General features: G+C 41.8%; 1 non-coding gene across 1 annotated transcript; it reads left to right on the top strand.

Annotated features, from left to right (window-relative positions):
• Positions 1-7,620: 7,620 nt before the first annotated feature.
• On the top strand, positions 7,621-7,692 carry TRNAD-AUC (transfer RNA aspartic acid (anticodon AUC)). Its single transcript has one exon. It is a non-coding gene; the product is annotated as a tRNA-Asp (tRNA).
• Positions 7,693-11,612: the final 3,920 nt, after the last annotated feature.

The raw sequence follows: 11,612 nt of genomic DNA, 5'->3' as shown, positions 1-11,612 counted from the left end.
GCAACTCTCATTCTAGGAAGACCTTTCCTAGCAACTGGACGAACTCTCATTGATGTATAAAAAGGGGAAGTAACCCTGAGAGTCAATGAGGATGAGTTCAAGTTGAATGCTGTGAAAGCTATGCAGCATCCAGACACACCAAATGACTGCATGGGCGCTGACATTATTGACTCTTTGGTAGAAGAGATCAATATGACTGAAAGCCTAGAATCAGAGCTTGAAGACATCTTCAAGGATGCTCAACCTGATCAAGAAGAACCACAGGAAACAAAGGAATTTTCGAAAATTCCTCAGGAGGAGGATAAGCCTCCCAAACCTGAACTCAAACCACTACCACCATCCCTGAAGTATGCATTTCTGGGAGAGGGTGACACTTTTCCAGTGATTATAAGCTCTGCTTTGAATCCACAGGAAGAGGAGGCACTGATTCAAGTGCTAAGGACACACAAGACAGCTCTTGGGTGGTCCATAAGTGATCTTAAGGGCATTAGCCCAGCTAGATGCATGCACAAGATCCTGTTGGAGGATAATGCCAAACCAGTGGTCCAACCACAGAGGAGGCTAAATCCAACCATGAAGGAGGTGGTGCAGAAAGAGGTCACTAAATTACTAGAGGCTGGGATTATTTATCCTATTTCTGATAGCCCCTGGGTGAGCCCTGTCCAAGTTGTCCCCAAAAAGGGAGGCATGACAGTGGTTCATAATGAAAAAAATGAACTGGTTCCTACAAGAACAGTCACAGGGTGGCGTATGTGTATTGACTACAGAAGGCTCAATACAGCCACCAGAAAGGATCATTTCCTTTACCATTCATAGACCAAATGCTAGAAAGACTAGCTGGTCATGATTATTACTGCTTTTTGGATGGCTATTCAGGTTACAACCAAATTGCAGTAGATCCTCAGGACCAAGAGAAAACAGCATTTACTTGCCCTTCTGGCGTGTTTGCCTACAGGAGGATGCCTTTTGGTCTGTGTAATGCTCCTGCAACCTTTCAGAGATGCATGTTATCCATCTTCTCTGATATTGTGGAGAAATTCCTGGAAGTCTTCATGGATGACTTCTCAGTATATGGAGACTCATTCAGCTCCTGTCTTAATCACCTAGCACTTGTCCTGAAAAGGTGCCAAGAGACTAACCTGGTTTTAAACTGGGAGAAATGTCACTTTATGGTGACTGAAGGAATTGTCCTTGGGCACAAAATTTCAAGCAGGGGAATAGAGGTGGATAAGGCAAAGGTAGAGGTAATTGAAAAATTACCACCACCTGCCAATGTTAAGGCAATCAGAAGCTTTCTGGGGCATGCAGGATTCTACAGAAGGTTCATAAAGGTTTTTTCGAAAATTGCAAAATCTTTGAGTAACCTGCTAGCTGCTGACACACCATTCGTGTTTGACACATAGTGTCAGCAGGCGTTTGAGACCCAGAAAGCTAAGCTGGTCACAGCACCAGTCATCTCTACACCAGATTGGACATTACCATTTGAATTAATGTGTGATGCCAGTGACCATGCCATTGGTGCGGTGTTGGGACAGAGGCATAACAAGCTTCTGCACGTCATTTATTATGCCAGCCGTGTTCTAAATGATGCACAGAAGAATTACACAACCACAGAAAAAGAATTACTTGCAGTGGTCTATGCCATTGACAAGTTTAGATCTTATATAGTGGGATCAAAAGTGATTGTGTACACTGACCATGCTGCTCTTAAATACTTACTCACAAAGCAGGATTCAAAACCCAGGCTTATAAGATGGGTGTTGCTTCTGCAAGAGTTTGATATAGAAATAAGAGACAGAAAAGGGACAGAGAACCAAGTAGCTGATCATCTGTCCCGAATAGAACCAGTAGCTGGGACGTCCCTTCCTTCTACTGAGATCTCTGAGACTTTCCCAGATGAGCAACTCTTTGCCATTCAGGAAGCTCCATGGTTCGCAGATATTGCAAACTATAAAGCTGTGAGGTTCATACCCCAGGAGTACAGCAGAGTGCAAAGAAAGAAATTAATTTCAGATGCCAAGTACTACCTATGGGATGAGCCATATCTCTTTAAGAGATGTGCAGACGGAGTAATCCGCAGATGTGTACCCAGAGAAGAAGCACAAAGGATCCTATGGCATTGCCATGGATCACAGTATGGAGGACATTTTGGAAGTGAGCAAACACCCACTAAAGTCCTCCAATGTGGCTTCTACTGGCCTACTCTCTATAAAGATTCCCGAGAGTTTGTGCGTAGCTGTGACAGTTGCCAAAGGGCTAGTAACTTGCCTCACGGATATGCCATGCCTCAACAAGGGATATTAGAGATAGAATTGTTTGATGTATGGGGAATTGACTTCATGGGTGCATTCCCACCATCATACTCAAACACTTACATTCTGGTGGCAGTGGACTATGTATCTAAGTGGGTAGAAGCAATTGCTACACCCACTAATGATACCAAGACCGTGCTGAAATTCCTCCAGAAACACATCTTCAGCAGGTTTGGTGTTCCCAGAGTACTAATCAGTGACGGGGGCACTCATTTCTGCAATAGACAGCTATACTCTGCTATGGTCAGATATGGAATTAGCCACAAAGTGGCAACTCCGTATCATCCACAGATAAATGGGCAAGCTGAAGTCTCTAACAGAGAACTAAAAAGAATCCTAGAACGGACTGTGATAGCCCGAAGAAAGGATTGGGCAAAGAGTTTGGATGATGCTCTGTGGGCATACAGAACAGCATTCAAGACTCCTATAGGAACCTCTCCATACCAACTGGTGTATGGGAAGGCCTGTCATCTGCCCGTGGAACTGGAACATAAAGCCTACTGAGCAACCAGATTCCTAAACATGGATGCTCAGTTAGCTGGTGAAAAAAGATTGCTCCAGCTAAATGAGCTAGAGGAGTTCAGACTCAATGCCTTTGAAAATGCAAAAATTTATAAGGAAAAGGCAAAGAAGTGGCATGACAAGAAGTTGTCAACCAGAGTCTTTGAGCCAGGCCAAATGGTTCTGCTCTTCAATTCTAGGCTCAGATTGTTTCCAGGGAAACTTAAATCCCGGTGGAGGGGTCCGTATGTGATTACAGGAGTGTCACCATATGGATATGTTGAGCTTCAGGATATTGATTCTGACAAAAGTTCATTGTTAATGGACAAAGAATCAAGCATTATCTTGAAGGCAATTTTGAGCAGGAATGCTCAAAACTGAGACTTGAGTGATTCTCAGTAAAGGTCCAGCTAAAGACAGTAAAGAAGCGCTTGCTGGGAGGCAACCCAGTCATTAGCAGGTTATATGTTTTGTTTTTACAAAGGCAAGTATCAAAAAATGAAGGAATTCACAGAGTTACAGAAGGATTCAGCACAAAAGCAGAGAAAAAGAGCTTACTGGCGAAAAACACCAGTAAGGGCATTTTGGGCGTTAAACGCCAGAATGGGCACCATTCTGGGCGTTTAACGCCAGGTGTGCAGCATCCTGGGCGTTTAGCAAAACGCCCAGTGACAAAGGGGATTCTGGCGTTTAACGCCAGCCAGGGCACCTGGCTGGGCGTTAAACGCCCACAATGGGCAACAAATGGGCGTTAAACGCCAGAATGGATGCCATTCTGGGCGTTTAACGCCAGAAAGGTGGGGGGACCAAGATTTTGTTTTCCAATCAAATTTTTTTCAAACTTTCCTTTTCTTACCCATACTTTTCTACATAAACCCATCTCAACCTTTCATCATTCACTTTAAAATCCTCACAAATCAAAATCATTCTTCAAATGCCTCTCAAATCAATCCCAAATCTTATTCAAAAACTCACCCTTTTCTCAAATTCTCTCCATATCTTCTCAAATCTCTTTTCAATTTTTTCGAAATCTCCTTCCCCCCCCCCCCCCTTATAAAAACACGTTCGGCCTCACCATTACCCCACACCATTCAAATTTTCTCTTCTCCTCTCTCTTCTCCTTCCTTTCTTTTGCTTGAGGACAAGCAAACCTCTAAGTTTGGTGTGCTTTTCCGTGATCACTAAAGCCAAGATTCATCAAGATCATGGCTCCTAAGGGAAAATAAACCAATTTAAGAGGAAAGAAAGAGAATAATCCAAAGAATCTTTGGAATCAAGAGAAGTTCTTAACCAAAGAACATGAAGACCATTATCACAAAATAATGGGTCTGAGGTCAGCGATCCCGGAAGTAAAATTTGATCTGAAAGAAGATGAATATCCAGGGATCCAAGAGCAAATCCGAAACAGAGGATGGGAAGTTCTAACCAATCCTGAGATAAAGGTTGGAAGGAATATGGTTTAGGAATTCTACTCAAATCTGTGGCTAACAGATAAGCAGAGAATGACCGGAACCGCTTACCATACTTACAGAACCATGGTCAGAGGGAAAGTTATGTACTTCCATCTGGACAAAATAAGAGAAATCTTCAAGTTACTTCAACTGCAAGATGATCCTGAATCCTTTAATAGGAGAATGGTGAGAGCAGATAAAGGGTTGGATCAAGTTCTAGAGGACATATGCCTCCCTGGAACTAAGTGGATAACCAATTCAAAGGGTGTCCCAAACCAACTCAAGAGGGGAGACCTCAAATCAATTGCAAGAGGTTGGCTAGACTTTATTGGGCGTTCCATATTGCCCACCAGCAACCGTTCTGAGGTCACTATCAAGAGAGCAGTGATGATTCATTGCATTATGCTTGGAAAAGAAGTGGAGGTTCATCATGTGATTGCTTGTGAGATCTACACAATTGCAAATAAGAATTCCACTGAAGCCAAACTGGCCTACCCAAGCTTGATCTCCTTGCTCTGTAAAGAGGCTGGGGTAAAGATGGGAGTAGATGAATTCATACCCATTGAACATCCAATCACCAAGAAGTCAATGGAAGGACAAACATAAGACAACTCTATCAAAAGGAGGGCGCAGGAGTTCCTCCCTGAATTTCCTGAAATTGGCTACTGGGCCAGCCTGGAAGCATCTATCACCAAGTTGCAAGAGACTATGGAGCAACTTAAGGAAGAAGAGCAGAATCAGAACTGCATGCTCTGCAAATTGCAGAAGGAACAAGAGAAGCAGGGGCGTGAACTTCAAGAACTGAAACGCCAAAAGTTCTCCCCTCAATTTGAGGGAGCATCCACTTCTCAAAATCAAGGTTGTTGAGTTCTAACTCTGTGAAAACCTCTATCATTAGGAGCCTATTTAAATTTTTGTTTGTTTTCTATTTTTTGAGTCTTTTTCTTAATTCATAATTAATAAAATTTAAAGTTTATGCCTTAAAGATATGAATGTCCTATGAATCCATCACCTCTCTTAAATGAAAAATGCTTTAATCACAAAAGAACAAGAAGTACAGGATTTCGAATTTATCCTTGAAACTAGTTGAATTAGTTTGATGTGGTGACAATACTTTTTGTTTTCTGAATGAATGCTTGAACAGTGCATATGTCTTTTGAATTTGTTGTTTTGAGAATGTTAAAAATTGTTGGCTCTTGAAAGAATGAGGAAAAAGAGAACTGTTATTGAGGATCTAAAAAATCATCAGATTGATTCTTGAAGCAAGAAAAAGCAGTGAATACAAAAAAAAATAAATAAATATATTTCGAAAAAAAAAAGAAAAAGAAAGAAAAAGAAAAGGAATAAAGTTGTGAACCAAGGCAAAAAGAGTGTGCTTAAGAACCCTGGATACCTCTAATTGGGGACTCTAGCAAAGCTGAGTCACAATCTGAAAAGGTTCACCCAATTATGTGTCTGTGGCATGTATGTATCCGGTGGTAATACTGGAAGACAGAGTGCTTTGGGCCACAGCCAAGTCTCATACACTAGCTATGTTCAAGAATCATTATACTTAACTAGGAGAATCAATAACACTATCTGAGTTCTGAGTTCCTAAAGATGCCAATCATTCTGAACTTCAAAGGATAAAGTGAGATGCCAAAACTGTTCGGAAGCAAAAAGCTACTGGTCCCGCTCATCTAATTGGAACTATGTTTCTTTGATATTTTGGAGTCTATAGTATATTCTCTTCTTTTTATTCTATTTTGATTTTCAGTTGCTTGGGGACAAGCAACAATTTAAGTTTGGTGTTGTGATGAGCGGATAATTTATACGCTTTTTGGCATTATTTTTAGTATGATTTAGTTAGTTTTTAGTATATTTTTATTAGTTTTTAGTTAAAATTCACTTTTCTGGACTTTACTATGAGTTTGTGTGTTTTTCTGTGATTTCAGGTATTTTCTGGCTGAAATTGAGGGATCTGAGCAAAAATCTGATTTAGAGGCTGAAAAGGACTATAGATGCTGTTGGATTCTGACCTCCCTGCACTCGAAGTGGATTTTCTGGAGCTACAGAAGCCCAATTGGTGCGCTCTTAACGGCGTTGGAAAGTAGACATCCTGGGCTTTCCAGCAATGTGTAATAGTCCATACTTTGCCCGAGATTTGATGGCCCAAACCGGCGTTGCAAATCAGCCTCAGAATTTCCAGCGTTTAACGCTGGAACTGGCATAAAAATTGGAGTTAAACGCCCAAACTGGCATGAAAGCTGGCGTTTAACTCCAGAAAAGGTCTCTACACATGAAAGCTTCAATGCTCAGCCCAAGCACACACTAAGTGGACCCAGAAGTGGATTTTTACGTCATTTACTCATTTCTGTACACCCTAGGTTACTAGCTTACTATTAATAGGATCTTTTGACATTGTATCTGTACCTCATGACACTTTACACGTTTCTTTGTGTACCTTCCACGGCATGAGTCTCTAAACCCCATGGTTGGGGTTGAGGAGCTCTGCTGTGTCTTGATGAATTAATGTAATTACTACTGTTTCTTATTCAATCATGATTGCTTCCGTTCTAAGATATCACTTGTTCTTAAACCGGATGAATGTGATGATCCGTGACACTCATCATCATTCTCAACTATGAACGTGTGCCTGACAACCACCTCCGTTCTACCTTAGATTAAGTAGATATCTCTTGGATTCTTTAATCAGAATCTTCGTGGTATAAGCTAGAACTGATGGCGGCATTCAAGAGAATCCGGAAGGTCTAAACCTTGTCTGTGGTATTCTGAGTAGGATTCAATGATTGAATGACTGTGACGAGCTTCAAACTCCTGAAGGCGGGGCGTTAGTGACAGATGTAAAAGAATCACTGGATTCTATTCTGGCCTGATTGAGAACCGACAGATGGATAGCCGTGCCGTGACAGGGTGCGTTGAACATTTCCACTGAGAGGATGAGAGGTAGCCATTGACAACGGTGAAACCCTACATACAGCTTGCCATGGAAGGAGCCTTGTGTGTTTGAAGAAGAAGACAGTAGGAAAGCAGAGATTCAGAAGATGGAGCATCTCCAAAGCCTCAACCTGTTCCCCATTACTGCAAAAAAAGTACTTATTTCATGTTCTTTTACTTTTCAAAATCAACCCTGATAATCTTTGATATCCTGACTAAGATTTACAAGATAACCATAGCTTGCTTCAAGCCGACAATCTCCGTGGGATCGACCCTTACTCACGTAAGGTATTACTTGGACGACCCAGTGCACTTGCTGGTTAGTTGTGCGGGATTGCAAAAGTGTGATTGCAATTTCGTGCACCAGTTGTGCGGAATTACATAGTGTGAGTGTAATTTTCGTGCACCAAGTTTTTGGTGTCGTTGTAGTATAGTGGTGAGTATTCCCACCTATCACGCGGGTGACCCGGGCTCGATCCCCGGCAACGGCACCAAAAACTTGGTGCACGAAATTGTGATCATCAACGATGGCGCCAATAAACTTGGAGCTCTCAAACGTGAATCACACTTTGTCACAACTTCCCACAACTAACCAGCAAGTGCACTGGGTCGTCCAAGTAATACCTTACGTGAGTAAGGGTCGATCCCACGGAGATTGTTGGTATGAAGCAAGCTATGGTCATCTTGTAAATCTTAGTTAGGTGGATTCAAATGGTTATAATGGTTTTCGAATATAAAGATAAATAAAGCATGAAATAAAGATAGAGATACTTATGTAATTCATTGGTGGGAATTTCAGACAAGTGTATGGAGATGCTTTATCCCTCTTGAGTTTCTGCTTTCCTACTGCTTTCATCCAATCATTCTTACTCCTTTCCATGGCAAGCTGTATGTTGGGTTTCACCATTGTCAATGGCTACCTCCCGTCCTCTCAGTGAAAATGGTCCAAATGCTCTGTCACAGCATGGCTAATCATCTATCGGTTCTCGATCATGTCGGAATAGGATCCAATGATCCTTTTGCGTCTGTCACTACGCCCAACACTCGAGAGTTTGAAGCTCGTCACAGTTATTCAATCCCTGAATCCTACTCGGAATACCACAGACAAGGTTTAGGCTTTCCAGATTCTCAAGAATGCTGCCAATGGATTCTAGCTTATACCACGAAGATTCTGATTAAGAAATCCAAGAGATACACACTCTAGCTCTCACTTGTAGAACGGAAGTAGTTGTCAGGCACGCGTTCATAAGGATGGATGTTGATGAGTGTCACGGATCATCACATCCATCAGGTTGAAGTGCAGCGAATATCTTAGAATAAGAATAAGCTTGAATTGAATAGAAGAACAATAGTAATTACATTAATTCTCGAGGTACAGCAGAGCTCTACACCTTAATCTATGGTGTGTAGAAACTCCACCGTTGTAAATACATAAGAACAAGGTTCAGGCATGGCCAAATGGCCAGCCCCCAAACGTGATCAATAGTCTCCAAAAATGATCTAAGGAAAGCTAAAGATGTCTAATACAGTAGTAAAAAGTTATATTTATACTAAACTAGTTACCAGGGTTTACAGAAATAAGTCTAAATGCAGAAATCCACTTTCGGGGCCCAATTTGGTGTGTGATTGGGCTGAGCTTGAGATTTACACGTGCAGAGGCTTCTTTTGGGGTTAAATACCAAGTTGTAACGTGTTTTTGGCGTTTAACTCTGGTTTGTGACGTGTTTCTGGCGTTTTACTCTAGAATGCAACATGGAACTGGTGTTGAACGCCGGTTTGTGTCATCTAAATGCGAATAAAGTATGGACTATTATATATTGATGGAAAGCCCTAGATGTCTACTTTCCAACGCAGTTGAGATCACGCCATTTGGAGTTATGTAGCTCCAGAAAATTTATTTCAAGTGCAGAGAGGTCAGAATCCAACAACATCAGCAGTCCTTTGTCAGCCTCCTATCAGATTTTTGCTCAGGTCCCCCAATTTCAGCCAGAAAATACCTGAAATCACAGAAAAACACACAAACTCGTAGTAAAGTCTAAAAATGTGAATTTTTCATAAAACCTAATAAAAACATCCCTAAAAGTAGCTAGATCCTACTAAAAACTACCTAAAAACAATGCCAAAAAAGCGTATAAATTATCCGCTCATCACAACACCAAACTTAAATTGTTGGTTGTCCCCAAGCAACCGAAAATCAAATAGGATAAAAAAAAGAGAATATACTATAATTCTCAAAATATCAGTGAATATTAGTTCTAATTAGATGAGCGGGACTTGTAGCTTTTTGCATCTGAACAGTTTTGGCATCTTACTTTATCCTTTGAAGTTTAGAATGATTGGCATCCATAGGAACTCAGAGTTCAGATAGTGTTATTGATTCTCCTAGTTAAGTATGTTGATTCTTGAACACAGCTACTTTTATGAGTCTTGGCCGTGGCCCAAACCTCTTTGTTTTTCAGTATTATCACCGGATACATAAATGCCACAGACACATGACTGGGTGAACCTTTTCAGATTGTGACTCAGCTTTGCTAAAGTCCCCAGTTAGAGGTGTCCAGAGCTCTTAAGCACACTCTTTTTGCTTTGGATCACGACTTTAACCACCCAGTCTCAAGCTTTTTTTTTCACTTGGACTTGCATGCCACAAGCACATGGTTAGGGACAGCTTGATTTAGCTGCTTAGGTTATTTACCTTGGGTTTATTTACCTTGGAGTTAAACTACATTTGGGTGTTTAACGCCAGAAATAAGCTTCAGTCTGGCGTTAAATGCCAGGATTGCATGCAAAGGGCGTTTTACACGCCTAATTGGTGCAGGGATGGTAAATCCTTGACACCTTAGGATCTGTGGATCCCACAGGATCCCCACCTACCTCAACTCACTTTCTCTCTTCTTCACCCAATCCAATAACACTCTTCCCCATACACCCTTCACCAATCACCTCAATCTCTCTTCCTCATCACTTCTTCACCACTCACATCCATCCACTCTTCCCCATAAACCCCACCTACCTTCAAATTCAAAATCTCTTTCCCACCCAAACCCACCCTAAATGACCGAACCCCATTCCCTCTCCCTCCACTATATAAACCCCTCCATTCTTCTTCATTTTCACATAACACAACCCTCTCTTCTCCCCCTTGGCCGAAACCTACACCACTCTCCCTCTCCTCCATCTCTTCTTCTTCTTCATCTATTCTTTCTTCTTTTGCTCGAGGACGAGCAACACTCTAAGTTTGGTGTGGTAAAAGCTCAGCTTTTTTTATTTTTCCATAACCAGTGATGGTACCTAAGGCCGGAGAAACCTCTAGAAAGAGGAAAGGGAAGACAAAAGCTTCCACCTCCGAGTTATGGGAGATGGAGAGATTCATCTCAAAAGCCCATCAAGACCACTTCTATGAAGTTATGGAAAAGAAGAAGGTGATCCCCGAGGTCCCTTTCATGCTAAAAAAAATGAGTATCCGGAGATCCGACATGAGATCCAAAGAAGAGGTTGGGAATCATAATGGTTCAAGAGTTCTATGCCAATGCATGGATCACTAGGAACCATGATCAAAGTATGAACCCGAATCCAAAGAATTATCTTACAATGGTTCGGGGGAAATGCTTAGATTTCAGTCCGAAAAATGTAAGGTTAGCATTCAACTTGCCTATAATGGAAGAAAATGCACGCCCCTACACTAGAAGTGTCAACTTTGATCAAAAGTTGGACCAAGTCCTCATGGACATATGTGTGGAAGGAGCTCAATGGAAAAGAGACTCAAAAGGCAAGCCGGTTCAATTGAGAAGACTGGACCTTAAGCCTGTGGCTAGAGGATAGTTGGAGTTCATCCAACGCTCCATTATTCCCACTAGCAACCGATCCGAAGTTACTGTGGATTGGGCCATTATGATCCATAGCATCATGAGTGGAGAGGAAGTAGAAGTTCATGAAGTCATCTCTCTAGAACTCTACAAAGTAGCCGAAAAGCCCTCCACCTTGGCAAGGCTAGCTTTTCCTCACCTCATTTGCCATCTATGCTACTTAGCTGGAGTTGTCATAGAAGGAGACATCCTCATTGAAGAGGACAAGCCCATCACTAAGAAGAGGATGGAGCAAACAAGAGAGGCCATCCATGGATCTCAAGAGACGCATAAGGAAGCTCATCATCAAGAAATCCCTGAGGTGCCTCAAGGGATGCATTTTCCTCCAAACAACTATTGGGAACAACTCATTCTCTAGAAGGATTGAGTCATGACATGAACCAATTAAGGGTGGAACACCAAGAGCACTCCATCATTCTCCATGAGATTAGAGAAGATCAAAGAGCTATGAGGGAGGAGCAACAAAGGCAAGGAAGAGACATAGAGGAGCTCAAGAACACCATTGGTCCTTCAAGGAGAAGGCGCCACCATCACTAAGGTGGACTCAT

This window comes from Arachis stenosperma, chromosome 4, assembly GCF_014773155.1.
Source record: "Arachis stenosperma cultivar V10309 chromosome 4, arast.V10309.gnm1.PFL2, whole genome shotgun sequence".
Taxonomy (NCBI): domain Eukaryota; kingdom Viridiplantae; phylum Streptophyta; class Magnoliopsida; order Fabales; family Fabaceae; genus Arachis; species Arachis stenosperma.
The sequence above is the reverse complement of the archived record's forward strand: the minus strand, read 5'-3'. Positions and strand labels throughout refer to the sequence as shown.